The sequence below is a fragment of the Kogia breviceps genome, chromosome 17 (assembly GCF_026419965.1).
Source record: "Kogia breviceps isolate mKogBre1 chromosome 17, mKogBre1 haplotype 1, whole genome shotgun sequence".
Taxonomy (NCBI): domain Eukaryota; kingdom Metazoa; phylum Chordata; class Mammalia; order Artiodactyla; family Physeteridae; genus Kogia; species Kogia breviceps.
This window is the reverse complement of record NC_081326.1, coordinates 1059687-1074877: the sequence shown is the minus strand read 5'-3', so window position 1 is coordinate 1074877 and position 15191 is coordinate 1059687. Positions and strand designations below refer to the sequence as shown.

The following is a 15191-nucleotide window of genomic DNA, read 5'->3' as shown; positions in this document are numbered from 1 at the left end:
CGTTTGGGGCGCCCCCCTTAGGAAGGGGGCAGGATATTCTGTTTGGGGGACGGACAGTGAACTGAATAGGTGGAGACAGGGCGGATTCACTGATCAGTGCTGCCTACCGGACACCCTGGCTCTCGGCACCCAGGGGTGCCCTGCCCCCTTTCAGCTGGGTGGGGCCTCGTGGCCAGTGCAGGTCCTTCCCAGGCCAGAACACGTCCTCCTTCCCTCAGCCGCCTGCCTCCCGGGCTCTCCTTCCCCCGCTCTGTCCTGCAGCCGGACCCTGAAGGTGCCTAAGAAGTAAAGACAGCCCTCTCCACCCGCCTCCGGACGGTTCCTCAAGATGGGCATTTAGCATAGGCAAGAAATAAGCCTGTGTGTTGAAGCTACTGATCTGTAGTAGTTTTTAAAATGCACTCTCATCTTTTTTACCGAAGTCTGATCCGGTCTACCCTGAAAGGTAGGTAAGTCCTCCGCTTCAAGGACATCGTAGCTGGGGAGTAAGACAGAGGGGCCCACAAACAGAGGTTGAAAGAGTCGAGGCCCCAGCAGAAAGTGGGTCTCACCCCAAAGTTCAAAGGAAGATTCTCAAAGGTGGGGACTCTTCACAGGGACACGATCGGAGGGAAGGACGAGCCGGGGTGAAGAGGCAGAGAGACGAGCAAGAGCAGGGGAGGCCACCTCTCTCAGGGTTGGAGGGACGGGAAGAGACAGAGACAACGACCCAGGGAGGGAGCTGGGCTCCGGGGGACGCGGCCCAGACGCCGCCGGGGGCACGGTCCTGGAGGCCACCCTGGAGCCCATCCTGGAGCCGTGAAGGGAGGGAAGCAGCACCTGATTTCTTCCTCCTTCTGTCCCCACCTGCTGGCCGGCAGGACGGGAGAGCACAGGACACTGGCCCCAGGGAGCTGAGGTGCAGATCAGAGGATTGATTTCAGGGAGCCCAGACCGTTGCATCTTCCCATGCACAGAAAACCTGACATGCCGGCTCCTCCCTGACCTCCTCGAGCCGATGCTCAGAGCTAGCGAGAGGCTGCCTTCCGGCCTACGGTCCTCAGAAAGCCCACTGAATAAAACATACTTCTCAACTTCTAGGTTATGCATTTTTTTTTTCAGTTGACATATCTAAACGTCCAGTTTTCACCAAGACATTGTAAGACACACAAAGGAACAGGACACTCTGTCCCACACACAGCAAAATAAACAGTTGGCAAAGTTATAGAAGAGGAACACCACCTTGAAGGAACAGACACCTTAGAACAGATTGTTTTCAAGTGCACGTGGAATAGTCGCGGAGTAGACAGACCGTAGACTTGGCCATAAACCAAGTCCTAATAAAGGTAAAAGGACTGAAATCACACGAAGTATATTCTCTGACCACAATGGAGTTAAATTAGAAATCAAAAAGCAAAGATACTTTAGGGAAAGCACAAATATTTGGAAATCAAACAATAGATTGCTAAACAACACACAGGTGAACGAACTTTCAACGTAGATCTGAATGAAAATACAATACAACATACCAGCATTTATGATAAAGGGCTGAAACGGGGCTTAGCTTTCTAATCTAGCTTTAAATGCCCATATTAGAAAAGAAGAGCGTTCCCAAAACAGTCATGTAAGCTGTTCCCCGTTAGCGCATTGATGAATGGCTAAACAATTTGTTGTATCCTTACAATGAGATATTATCTGGCAGTAAAAAGGAATGAAGTAGTGACACATGCTATGAGATCGATGAACCTCAGAGAGTTATGTGAAGTGACAGAAGCAAATACAAGAGTCAGCATATGGTGTCATTCCCCGTCTACGAAATGCCCATGAAAGGAAAACTTAGAGACAGAAAGCAGATTGGAGGTTGCCTGGAGCTGCCGGTGCGAGCAGGAGCCCGGGAGACCTTACTGGGGGTGTAGAAATGTTGTAAGCCTGATTTCTGGTGGAGGCTGCAGCACTCAGCAAGATTATTAAAAGTCCTTCAATGGCTGAATTTTATGAGATGTAAAATATATACCTCAATAAAACTGTTTTTTTTAAAAAAGCAAAAACTACATGCATCTACGGAAAGATGGAAAATACCTACAACCTCCCTTCTAGGTATCTCCTTCCAAAAATATTTCTCAGGAAAAAGAGGAGAGGGCTTCCCTGGTGGTGCAGGGGTTGAGAGTCCGCCTGCCAATGCAGGGGACACGGGTTCGTGCCCCGGTCTGGAAGATCCCACGTGCCGCGGAGCGGCAAAAATAAATAAATAAATAAATAAAAAGAAAAAGAGGAGAAAATGTAGTTGTGTCGGCAGTGATTCGTTTACTCCCTTGAGGACTTTATGACCTTAAGGCAGATTAAAAATAAAAAAAATTGATTAGTGAAACAACAGACTTACCAAAAGAAAGAGAAAAATACAGCATGGTAGAAAACTCAAATCTATCCAAATGTCTGCCTGGTAGATTCTACTATCATTCTTCGTACAAAATAATAAACAGCAAGAGAATCAAAATCTCAAAATCCTCAAATAATCCCATCACCTCCTGCTGCACAGGGAGTCTGCCCCCCCCTGCAGTTCCTCTCTGTGCTCACACCTCACCCCATGGAGAGGACACTATGGCATGGAGACCTCTCTCCACAATCACTAAGCCAAGCTTCCCCTCTCTGATTATAACCCCCATCCCTTCAACTTCTTACCCATTTGACTCCCTAGACCTGTTCTTAAATCTTAAAAGACTTCAGTGTATCAAGTCCTCTGAGTTTTCCTTCCATCAGCCTTGTCATCTGTTTACCCTTTAACTGAATTGAACTGGTTCATTGTATCAATAATATATCCACTGTTAGTTAAGAGTATGTTTTTTTGGGTTTTTTTGTGGTACGCGGGCCTCTCACTGTTGTGGCCTCTCCCTTTGTGGAGCACAGGCTCCGGACGTGTAGGCCCAGTGGCCATGGCTCACGGGCCCAGGCGCTCCGCAGCACGTGGGATCCTCCCGGACCGGGGCACGAACCCGCGTCCCCTGCATCTGCAGGCGGACTCTCAACCACTGCGCCACCAGGGAAGCCCTAAGAGTATGTTTAACTTGATGTATTAAAAATAAAAACAACACCACAGGTGTTTATTTCTCTCTATCTGACTAGTAAACAAATAAACAAAAAAGACAACTGTAAGTTACTAAAAAAGAGAGAGAGAAAAAAAACTGTCAACATAGAATTACATGCACAGCATGAATGCCATTCAAACTGGAGTAGATGAATTGCATCAAAAAGAATAAAATATCTGGGAATAAGTTTAACTAACAAGGTAAAAGACCTGTATAATGAGAACTATATGACACTGATGAAAGAAATTGAAAGACATTCCATGTCCATGGATTAGGAGAATTAGTACTGTTAAAATGCCCATATTATCCAAAGCAATCTATAGATTCAGTGCAATTAATATCAAAATTCCAATGGTTATCTTCACAGGAAGAGAAAAACAATCTTAAAATTTGTATGGAACCACAAAAGACCCTGAATAGCTAAAGCAATCCTGAGAAAGAAGAACAAAGTATCACACTCCTTGATTTCAAACTATATTCTAAATATATAGTAATCAAAACAACATGGTATTGGCATAAAAAACAGACACATATATCAATGGAACAGAGTAAAGCGTCCAGAAATAAACGCACGCATATATGGTCAATTAATTTATGACAGAGAAACCAAGAATGTACAATGGGGAAAGAACAGCCTCTTCAATGAGTGATGCTGGGAAGATATCTCTCACAGACAGAATGTCCAACAACACAGAGAAACAAACATGGGTGGAAGAGAGAAGTCGGGGTGGCGGCTTTTACTTTTTATTTTTAATCAAGCTAGCCTGCTGGAAAGGTGGCTTATTTCTAAACATAAGACCATTTTATAGTTTATTGAAATGTCAACATACATATTTACACACAAATTTTCCTCCAATGCCGTACCATTTATCTCAGAATATAGATGATCCTTTCAGAACAATGGCCCTAGACTCAGCCTCATCTGCAGGTTTTTCTTTTGTCCCTTCCCCCAACACAGGGGCCTCTTTTGGTTTGGGATGTTCAGTCTGCTCCCCGCCACTTTTTAGTCCTTCCAGAATGTCCTCCTCCCCTCCCCTGCCTCACTTAGCTGGGACCCCTCAACCCTCTGAACTAAATTCAAACATCACCTCAGCAGAGAAGTATCTCGACTCCCAAGAAGGTCTGATTTCCTGCTAAATAATCTTGTAGCATCCTTCACCCACCACAACTGCCCTCATCTGTAGTTCATGCTTTAGGGGCAAGAGATACGCACACCCCTGTAAACCGTAAGCCTCGTGAGATCAGGGACCCATCAGCTCTGCTCACTGTTCCCCACTGTTCACACCTGACCCTGAACACGTTGGCCATCTAATCCGTATTTGTTGAATAAGTAAGGAACTAATATATCCATCAAGTTTTCTCAAGCCCCACACACCTCTTCATGTAGAATGTATAAATTCCATCCTTGAAAGTAAGAGCAAAGGGGAAATTAAATTTATCCCTCCCTTACCTCCTCCACCTTATTTATTACAGTGTAAGAAACTCTATTCCAGCAATGCGTTCAGGGCTGTAACACCTCCAGTCCCAATAAATAGGACTAATAATTGTATCATAGACTAACCGTATTATCTGAGACTTTGGCAGGTATCCTTGTTATGTTTGGAAGACTTAGCTTGACCAGCAATATATCCAAATCCGTGGATGAGTCATGTCATAACAAGGATCTACTGTACTGTTCAGGTTTGGCTGGGAAATGACAGAGGTCTCCATAGCTTTCCTTGGCTCAGATCCACTGCCCTCTTGTGCAGTAAAAAAAACACCAACCTGAGAACCCAAGGCAGTAGGAGTGGAGGCAGGACCTTATTTAAAAGAAGCCCCAGAATTACTTCTACCCCAGCCTGTCAGAAGATGCTTCAAAACAAAACCAAAAGTAACCCAGGGTCACCCTAGAGTCACGGCACCAAAAGGTCAATGATCATGTTTCTAAAACAAAACTGCTGTTGCTGGATTTTTGAACGGCCAGTGTAGTTCCTTTTAAAAATGTTTTTATAACAAAAAAATGATGTCATTGTTAAGCGTGTTGCGCTGTGGGCTCTAACAACAGCAGCGGTCGTTCATTCGACGGCTCCATAGCAGGTCTCACGGTAGGAGAAGCACAGGGCGTGTCAGACTAACTAGATTCGAGTCTTGCCTACGGGACCAATGGGTTGTAGGGCAAGCCATGTGCAAAATGGGTTTTATCCTGACGAGATTAAAGGGATTAGGAGAGGATTCAACAAAATAAAACCTGCTGAATTGCTTTGCACAATATCCAACTCATGGTAAGCACTTAATAAAGGATCATCCTTGTTATTACTGCTATGTGCCGAATGCTATGTGAGCACCTTACATGCACCATCTCAAGTCCTTACGACAACTCTGAGAGATAATCGTCAGTATTCCCATTTCACCAGAGAGTAAATGGGAATGAAATAATTAGCTCAAGGTCACTCAGCTAGTATGCAACACTAGTCATTATTCAAATCCAGACCTATTGAACTTCAAAGTGCACAGTCATTTTTGAACTCAAATCTGCCTAACTTAATGGGCACTCAGGCTGGGTACTATTAGTCGTTATTACACCCTTAACCAAACACAGTTACCCCAGGCTGCATGAGGGCTGCTATTGTCTGATTTCCAAATACTCAGAGGTCAATAACTGGTCATTCTGCTAACATGCAGTATACAAACCAGTAGACTTAGAACAGCGGCCACGTGTATGAAGTCTAGTTCTCAATGTCATCAGCTGTGAAGTAGTAAAATATACCTGTCTGAGAGAGTTGTTAGGAGATTTAAATAAGATTCACAAATATAGTTAGTGCAATTCTTGGCTAAAGGTAGGCACTCAGTAAGTGCTTATTTAAAAAAAAGACTACATATGCATGTATATATACACAGGTTCTTATAAGGATATAAAATCCGTAAGAAAGAAAGAGAAAGAATGAAAGAAGGAAGGGAGAAAGAAAAAGAAAGAAAGAGAGAGAGAGAGAGAGAAAGATAGAAAGAAAAAAAGGAGGGAAGGAAGGAAGGAAGGAAGGAAGAAGAGAGGGAGGGAGGGAAGGAAGGAAGGAAGGAAGGAAGGAAGGAAGGAAGGAAGGAGGGAGGGAAGGAAGGAAGGAAGGAAGGAAGGAAGGAAGGAAGGAAGGAAGGAGTGAGGGAAGGAAGGAAGGAGGGAAGGAAGGAAGGAAGGAAGGAGTGAGGGAAGGAAGGAGGGAGGGAAGGAAGGAAGGAAGGAAGGAAGGAAGGAAGGAAGGAAGGAAGGAGGGAAAGAAGGAAGGAAGGAAGGAAGGAAGGAAGGAAGGAAGGAAGGAGGGAAGGAAGGAAGGAAGGAGTGAGGGAAGGAAGAAAGGACGGCAGCCGGGACTCAGGGCCCTGGGCTCTGTCCACCTTGGCACTCAGTCACCAGGAGTTGCCTGCTGGCGGGAGAGATGCCTGCAGGTGTCTGGTTGTATCAGGGACCAGAAGCCTCCAGCGACCAGAGAACTGAAGGGTGAGAACCTGCCGGCGCTGGAGGAAAGGCCACTGGCGCTGGGCACCGCGTCTGTCAGGTGCTTATTCTCCGAGCAGCCCGCGCGCCCTCACCTCTCGGGCCTGGGTCAAGAGCATGGAAAACATACAAATTCAAATGTTCTTACGGGAACGTGATGGTGATGGTGAGCGTGACATTTCCTATAATTTCCAGATGATTATTTTTTAAGTTCACTTTGGAATCCATTGACTCGCTGCTGATGGAAATAGCCAACATTTCTATCCCAAGTACAAAGAAAAAAAAAAAAAAAAGCAGCAAAATCCCACCCTCAAAAGACAATACACAGTGCACAGGACCCGCTTCCAAGCTTGTTCTCTGCAATCAGCTGGGCAGTGCATCTAACTTCCCTGTACCGCCCGACAGCGGCTGGGTTTCCACTCCCCGTGGGACGGGTCCCACCCTGCCATCCTCCCCGCAGGCTCCTCCAGGGAAGGCCTCCCTGGGCCCTGTGTCCCGGGGACCTCCCATGCACGGCACCCGCCCTCTTCCGTCCGACACCTAATCCTGGGGCGTCACCCATGTTGATTTTCAACATGGTTGTGTCAAGCCAAGGCCTTCCCCGGGGCTCAGGGTGACCCTTCTCCAGTGCAGAGTCTCTATCCTGACACAGGGGTGGCTTGATCCATGTCGTGGGAATGGCGCGGACCACTGGCTCTGAGCCACCCCGTTTCAGGGGGCCTCGCCTCAGCCTGTGTGTTTAAAGATCGTGGCTACCAGGCACCTGTGTCCTTTTTCTTCCTTACTGCCACTTGACAAGCCCTGGCCACCACCTTTGGAGGCGACGGAGATGTGTGCTGTGCCCGGGGAAGCCAGCACGGTCGCAGGTGCCCAACGGCCCCCCCGGGAGGGACTGGACGGAGGGGGCCCGTCGATGGGAGGACGCGGCCCAGCTCACGTGGCCAGTGGCTGCTCCTGTAAAGGCAGAGACTCGTCCGGTGCTTTGTGGGGGGACCGCGCCCAGCCCTCTGGGACCAGCCTCATACCCACACTCGCTATATCACCAACTGGGGAGACCCACCAGGCCGCTTCCCGAGCTCCCCCAATGCGGCTTAGAGCCAAGGGGAGCCACCTTTCAGCTGACCACAAAGAGAAAACCGAACACCGGGCGTCGGCAGAACCAGGGTGAACTGTGCTACTTCTTGTGTAAGTTCTCCCTCAGGTGGGGGGTGTTTCCGTGCGTGGGATCCAAGTCTCCCTGTGCACTTTGGTCTAAAACTACTGAAAGCGAGACATCCTGTACCCTCTGTGCCCCCCTTTCCATGAGTGAGGGTCTCTCCTGGGCTGGAGCGTGCATTTGCCACTTTAAGCGGAACCTGCCGTTTCCCACAGTCTCCGCGGAGCACGGGGACGTCTGTCCTGATGTACGGGAGGGTAAGGATGAAACCAGCATTAAATATGCAGGGGGTGCCATGCAGAGGCGTCGAACTGGGCCGCTGCCCGGCATGGAGAGGGCAGCAGAGGACAGGACACTCATCTCACCAGAGCTTGGAAGTAGAGAACTGTTCCTTCTTTCTACTTCGACGCCTTTAGAGGCTTTCGAGGAGAGTCTGCAAAGGCTGCTGGCTTACATTTCCCAGCAGAAGGTGGCCTGTCCCCCGGCGCCGTGGAGGCTGCCTGCCAGGGCTTTAGGCCGGGAAGCAGGAGGGTCAGACCTCATCCCCCGTGAGGCGGAGAAGGGTCACGCCTCTCCGCGCCTTCCCGGCCAGAGCCAAAGGGCGCGCGCTGCCCCCGCATCCCCGAGGCTCGGCCCTGACGGCTGAGACTCCGCCCCAGCTTCCCCTCTAGCCTCAGTCCCCGTCACCCTTGCCCACGCACGGCTCCTGGTTCCGGGTCACCGCTCAGCAGCAGCAACGCAATTCCAAAGGCTCGACACAACGTGGCCTCTCGGGATTACTCTCACGCCCTGGACGTGCACCCATAATCACCTTTGAACGGTTGCACAGCGCCTCTGCCTCGCCATGTATCCCCCCCCGCCCAGTAGAGTCCCGTCCGTGTGGCTGCCCCGGGGCTGGAAGGTAGAACTCCGCCCACCCAGCACCTAAGAGGCCTTGCGCTTCTGCAATCAGCTGCTGGTCTCTAGCCGCCGGGAGAGTCGCAGGGAGGAGGCTTCAGTGGTAATACTAGTCAATAGTCGATGCTGACACTCTCCTGCCGCCTGCGAACTGGGCCACCACCTGCCCCGGCAGCGGGCGACGGGGACCGCTCATTCAGTAGTGCCAGCGCGAGGCTTACAAACGAGGTCTGAAGGTGATGGGTGAGCGCCACGGGGCTTACTTCCCGTTATGATGCTGCCTTTAAGGTAAGACTTTTACTCTTAAACACAGGCCACAGAGCATGTTGAGAAAAGATTGCTCTGCCCGTGGTACGTGCGTGTTTCTTTTGCAACGCGTATAACTTAAGAAAACGTCTACTTTGAGAAATCACAGCGTATGAAATGAGGTTTCCATCCAGGCGAATAGTTGGTCAGCAGTGGATCTAAGTGCCCACAAGGCTCCACCTGTCTTTCCCGGGAGCTTGCAAACAGCGTGCCCGGGTCCGCCAGGCTGGCCACGGCCACCGTCCTGGCACAGAGGACAGGCGTCAGGGAAGCTGGCGGGAGCCGCGTGTCAACCGGGCGATCTGACACACGCGTGTTTCTGGGAAATGGCTCGCCGGGAGGCGGGCCCAGATCTCAATGCAGGGAGAAAATCACCAGCAGAGCGTGATTCAGACTTTGCTTCTCTCCTCATCTTGAAAAGTCTGCTCTTTGAAAGGATGTTGGCCTGAATATCCAGGCGGATGTCTGGGCGACTCGGGTCCGGGGCCAAGCCAGCCGGGGCGCCTGGGCACAGGGGACGGGCGGGCAGCGACACTCACCTACGGCCCCCTCCCTGCCCCTGTCCTCCGGTCCCTGCCCAGTATGTCAGTGACAGCGGCACTGACCCAGGACCTCAACGCCTGGAAGGCATTCTGCGGACCTACTGTGCGCTCGCGGGGCCGGGGGGGGGTCCCCGGGGACTCGGCACCTCCCCCTCCTCCTGCTCCCCGGGCCTGTCTGTCCGGCCGCCAGGCCCTCCAGCGCCGCCGCCTCCGCTGGGGACAACGCCGTTCCCCCGGGCGCTCCTGCTCCTCGCCGGGGACCAGAGCATCCGGTAGAGCCTTGTTCCCCGGCTGCGCCCGCACTCCCACCGGGCACCCACTGCAGCCGGCGCCCGGGACCCCTTCAGGCGTGGACACCGTGGGGTCCTCGGGCAGACCCGGGAGGGGGGTCTCACACCTCCTCAACTGCTCTGCGCTGGGGCGTCCAGAGCAGCTCCACCTCCCTCAGGAGCCCGGGGCCTCCCAGTCCGTCCCTTTCCAGGTCCGCCCGCCAGGCTCCGTCACTTCTCCTGCAGCCTGGCTGGCACTGGGCGGCGGTCAGAAGCCTCCCCGGGGACCCAGGGTTTCTTACAGGCTCCCCCCGGGGGCCCGGCTCCCTGTTCTCCCCGAGGAAGCGCCTCAGTCCTTCTTGGAAGCGAGTGCAGACCAACCTGCCCACGCGTGTACAGGGAAGCCACGTCCACGACACGGCAGCACCCCACGCTGGGAGCAAGGCAGGCGTGTCACACACGTGCGCGCCCACTTACGGAGAGAAATAGGGCTTCCCGGCCGTGGGGCACCCCCATTACAGCTGGAAACGCTGCTTCTTTACGGGTGGGTTTATTTCCCCAACAAAATCCCATTAAAGACTGGAGTCCCTTCCAGTCACTCCCAGTTTTGAAAGCCACGTGATGCTTATAGGATAAGAATAATGATCAGTGTCATCTCCTTTCTGGGCAAAGACCAGGGCAGCTCCTTAGCTAAGTGCTCAGGGCCCTGGTCCAGTCTTCCCGGAAGCCACACCCAAGGCCTGGGGTAAATGATATCAAGTTTGAGATGAAGCAACCGTGACCCTGGCGTTACTTAGGAAAAAAGGGAGACACACAGCGCAGACTGCGGAGGGTGGAGCGGACACGGGAAGATAATACACATTCCCTAGTGGGGAAGAAGAATGCAGGAAGGCGCTCTCCGTGCCCTGCAGCTCGTAATGAGCCCGACTCAGTCCTGTGATAGAAATGAAGTTACAACCAAGCAGTGGAATAGGTCGGACTTGAAGTTAAGCGGATTAGAGACGAGTGCCCACCCCCCTGCCCCAGGTCTGTATGAGCAGTGTGACCTGACCCCTGCCTCTCCATCTCCTCAACTGCGCCTGCGGGGCCGGCTACTTTGCGGGATTCACTGAGCCGTGTGTGTGGAGTGCCCGGCCTGGCGGGCAGCTCACATGGAACCTTCTAGAACCACGGCCTGTCTATCACCCTCCACTCCACAGACCGCCTGGCCTCAGGGTCTCGCCCACTTGGCAGACCAGGCGGGTAGCAGAGTGCCCAGCCGTGAAGGATGCACCGTGGGAACCCGCCCCATCGTGGCCATCGGATGCCCTGGGATGCTCGTTCCCGCCTTTGAGGCTCTGCCTGAGGGTCAACAGGGGCCCAGCGGACAGCCCTCCGAGGTGCCCCTGAGTTTCCAATGCCATGCTTTCCTCACGCCGGCCCGGACCGGCGAGCCTTCGCCCTCTCTCACCATCCTTTAAGCGGCATAGCGCGTTTGTAAATATCACCTGCGTTTCCACAAACACAAAGAAGTCGATGTTAATTCAGAACAGATTAAAAACTCAGGGTTTAAATAATGTTCGCCTGAAACTGGGGCAACTGCAAAATGAGGTTCGGTTCAGGCCCTGGGTGTGCAGACCAATCGTCCACCTTCCCCGAGGTGGCAGCCTTGCCAGAGAATTTCGGAAAAGGGAGATGGGCAAGGAAACCGGGTGTCTTCCCAACTCCACCAGTAGGTGTCTCTCTGCGCCCACAGATCCTGGAGCCCCGGCGTGGTACCTGCCGTCGTTCCCGCTCCTCTAACTGCCCCTTCCGCAGGTACGGATAGGATGTCTGTCTGCGGGCGCGGATGTCTTTGACCTTGAATGGCACATGAACTGCAGCGCAGCCACCAGAGGCAAAGGGGGTTCGAAACCCGTGCCTAGAGACGAGGCGCTGCACACAAGTTATTCGACACAACGTAGTGAATACATCTCAGTAAGAGCTGCTCCCGCGTTCAGCAAGGTTTTGCGTTCGGTGTTAGATGTGCGGCCCTTCTGAGCTCACCGCGCTGGAGCCAGGCGGACGCACAGAGAACCCGCGGCTGCGAGGCACGCAGGAAGGACGAGCGCCGTCACGCCATTCAGCGCCCCTGACGGCTCGCCTTCCCGCGCCCTGCACACCAGTCCTCTCGGTCACACGCACGCGCACACGCAGGCTCGTGCAGACCTCGCTGAGCAGACTCGTGCGTGTACGTGACTTTTATCCACATCCCCAGAGGATGTCGTGAAGCTCAGAGCCTATTAGCAGAATCCTACACTCTGATTATTGCCCCTTCTGCATTGGGAAGTATCTGTCCCCATATCGTTGGCAAAGAAATAAGGGAAGAGTATCGAACATAATTCACAGACCCAGATACCCAGGTACCCAAGGAAATATTTATCTCTCTTTCAGGGGCTGGTTGCCTTTATCTGAAGCTGAGTTCAATTATGAATTAGGACTCCAAATACATACACACCTGTGTACAAACACAGGGACCACGAGTGACCTCGCGCCTCTGTCATTCAGACCTTCAACGTCCCATATCACAGCCACTCGGTGACTATCTAAATAGTTAAGAAATTAGCTACAGGCACGCTCACATTCTGCAGACAGCACAGTCAAACCAACGACGGTCCATGACTGCATATCCTTCAAGGGAGACTATCCCTCCCCCGCCCGCTCCAGGGTGCCGGCCACAAACTGAAGCCAGAAGACACCCCGCCATCTCAGGAGCCCGTCTCTGCCTCGGCCCAGCGTGGTTTCCTCTGGTGCCGGACTTGTTTCCCAACCTCAGTCAGATCTGCGCCGCTTCCCACGCACCTACGCACCTACCTGGACACAAATCCCCGTGCAAAGTAAACAGACCTGAGGTGCATTCCCAAACCTCATGAACCTAATTTATTCCCCAATCCGGCGAGGCAAGAATATGCCTTTCATGGAAAAGACGGGGTCCGGGAGAAGTCCCGCCGGTACGTGGAGCCTGCGGGGAAGGGCGGGCCCCCCGTGAGGTCACAGGCCCGTCCTTTACACAGCCGGCTACAAGTCACCTCTGTCGGCACCTTCAGAAAACAGAGCAAAGAGGAGACTGTCAGGTAAGTCACACCGGGGCCAACCTGATAGCCTTCCGGACGATGAAGGAACCAGATCACGTAGGCTTCCAAGGTCCCACGCGCCCCACAGACCACAGGGAAGGCGCGGCCCCCCCGGCGGGCTCAGTCGCAGGGAGGGGTGTTTTTAAGGGCCCACTTCCTCCAGGAGAACCGCGATCCTGGGGGCGGGGGTCGGGCCGGGAGCCTAGAAGCTGCCGCCAGGCCGTCCTTTCTCCCCTCACGTGTCTGCTCCACGAAGGGCTGACACGTGGCCCTTGCCGGGGGGCCTCCCCTGTGCCCCCAGCCCCCCCCCGCCACTGCAGCCCCAGTGTCTTTCCTCGCTCTTCCCAAGAGCCTGAGCCGTCCACCCAGGACTGCTTTCCTGCAGGACAAAACCCACGCGGGTGTGTGCCGTGCCAGCGACACATCTAAGCCCGGGGTTCCAATGCCCGGGCCCGAGCGCCTTTAGCCAGTGGCCGAGGCCAGATGCCGGCCGACAGGAGGGGACCCTTCACAGCTGCGAGCAGAGCCCCGCAGCGGGTGCCTTGTTAGGGGGTCCTGTTCTTTGGGGGGGGCGGTCCCGGCGGCCCCCCTCCACCCTCACCGCCTCTCCTGGCGCCGCTGGCCCCTCGCTGGGGGTGTGAGCGGAGCACCTGTGCCCTGACTCACGTGAGCGCGGCCCCGCCTCCCGGGGGCCCCCGCAGACCTGCGTAAGGATGGTCTTCAGACGGTCCGGACGCCCCTGCTCCTCGCCGGCGGGCGCGGGAACGCTTGCCCGGACTCCGCCTGGTGTCCGCGGGACGAGGCGTCTGTCACCCAGCTCCCAGGGGGTTCCTAGCGGGGGGAATTGCTGCTCGGCTTTTAGGACGGATCGCTCGAATACACACCGTTAGCGGCTTATCGCGTGCTGTACCTGCCGACAAACAAACGCCGGATGCCCTTCGCAGCCCGGCCGTCGTGGGCAGGCTCTGCGCGCGGCTCAGTGAGGAAAGCAGAGCACGTGGCATCTGCGTTTCCCCGAGGGCGTCGCGTCTCTAACACAAGTGGGAAGAGGGCGAGGAGGGCGCCTGCCCCGGGGAGCCAGGCCCGGGTGTGGGGCAGCCCTGCCCGGCGCAGAGGCTCGGGAACCGTGCTGGGAGGGGCCCCCCAGTTTATCGTTCGTGGAGAAATCCGAGGCATATGCACATTTTCCTGGCGCCTGCGAACGCCGTTCCTTTCAACGTAAAAATTCATCCAAATTCCTTTCTCTGGCGTTTAAACTAGTAACTGCTGGGAGGGGGAAAGCGGGGGGATCATTGAAAACGGGCTCCTGCCTCGGGAGCGCCCGCCCCGCCCGCCCGCGGCTGCCTCAGCCCGAGATTAAGAGGCGACGCGGCCCTGCCACGCGCTTTCCTCTTACAAGTCTGGACTTCACACTGTTAGTTTTTCACTTTTTTTTCCCCCTCCCGGCACCTGTTCGAATCAAGAGTAGGGTGGTCTGACTGCAAATTTGTTCCTTCCTTAATCTGTAAGCAAAAGGTGGGGAGAAAACCTGGAAGGGACAGAGATGTTTGACAATACGGTGGAAATGTTATTTTTACGATGAGCCACCTTACGTACTTTCAGACTGAATACCATACACAAAATCAAGGTGTTTTGGCTGCTTACTAGACTAGCTTAAACGCTTAACCAAGCGGCACTCGTGAAAGCACCCCTTCTTTAAAAACAGCGTGCAGGGGAGTAGCAGACCTGAAGTCTGATGACTTGACACCGAAGAAACCGCACCTATAAAAGCAGGCGTATGTTTGAGACACTTGCCTCTAAGGGCCCATTCACGCTTTTTTCTTTTCCATAAAAAACACAGTGATGCACGAAAAGGCACACGCTCTTGTCGGATGCCTTGGTGGAGACGTTAAGATCCACCCAGCCTCCCCTCTCATCCCTGGGGTGCCCCCGCGTCTCCCCGAACGCGGGCCCTTGGGGGGCGACGCAGCGCTCCTTGCAGGCGCCGCGGCTAACGTGGTGACACGGCCGCTCCACTTCCCGAGGAAGCGCCGCGTCCGGCGCGGCAGAGCCTCCGGGACGCGAAGCGCATCCTCCGCGCGCGAGGCCCCGGGAAGCCCCCTGCGGGGCCCGCCGCTCACTCACTGGGGCTTTGTGCTCGCCGCTACCTTCCCTTTTCGAAAGCCAGGAGCGAACCGTTCCGTCCCCGGGCTACAGCCGGACCTCTCCCGGGCGCGCGGAGCCCACATCTGGAAGCCGGGCCCGGCCGGGCGGACGCGGCGCGCCCGGGGCACGGACGCCCGGCTTAGCGCGCGAGGAGGAAAATGACCTCCCGTGCAAAGCCTCGAGCGCTCTTTCCCTCTCCACTGAAATCCGGGGCGCAGCCCGTTTGGAACCAGAATAACTCAGTCTGACGACAGAT

General features: G+C 54.0%; 1 protein-coding gene and 1 long non-coding RNA gene across 3 annotated transcripts in view; both read right to left on the bottom strand.

Moving 5' to 3' along the window:
• Window positions 1–15191, bottom strand: part of PPDPFL (pancreatic progenitor cell differentiation and proliferation factor like) — a 153174-nt gene that overhangs the window by 17953 nt on the left and 120030 nt on the right. The gene's annotated exons all lie outside the window — the stretch shown is intronic.
• LOC136792872 (uncharacterized) lies at window positions 12580–15163 on the bottom strand. Its single transcript, XR_010837424.1, has 3 exons — window positions 14915–15163; window positions 13494–13700; window positions 12580–12757 (listed from the first exon to the last, which is right to left on the bottom strand). It is a non-coding gene; the product is annotated as an uncharacterized lncRNA (long non-coding RNA).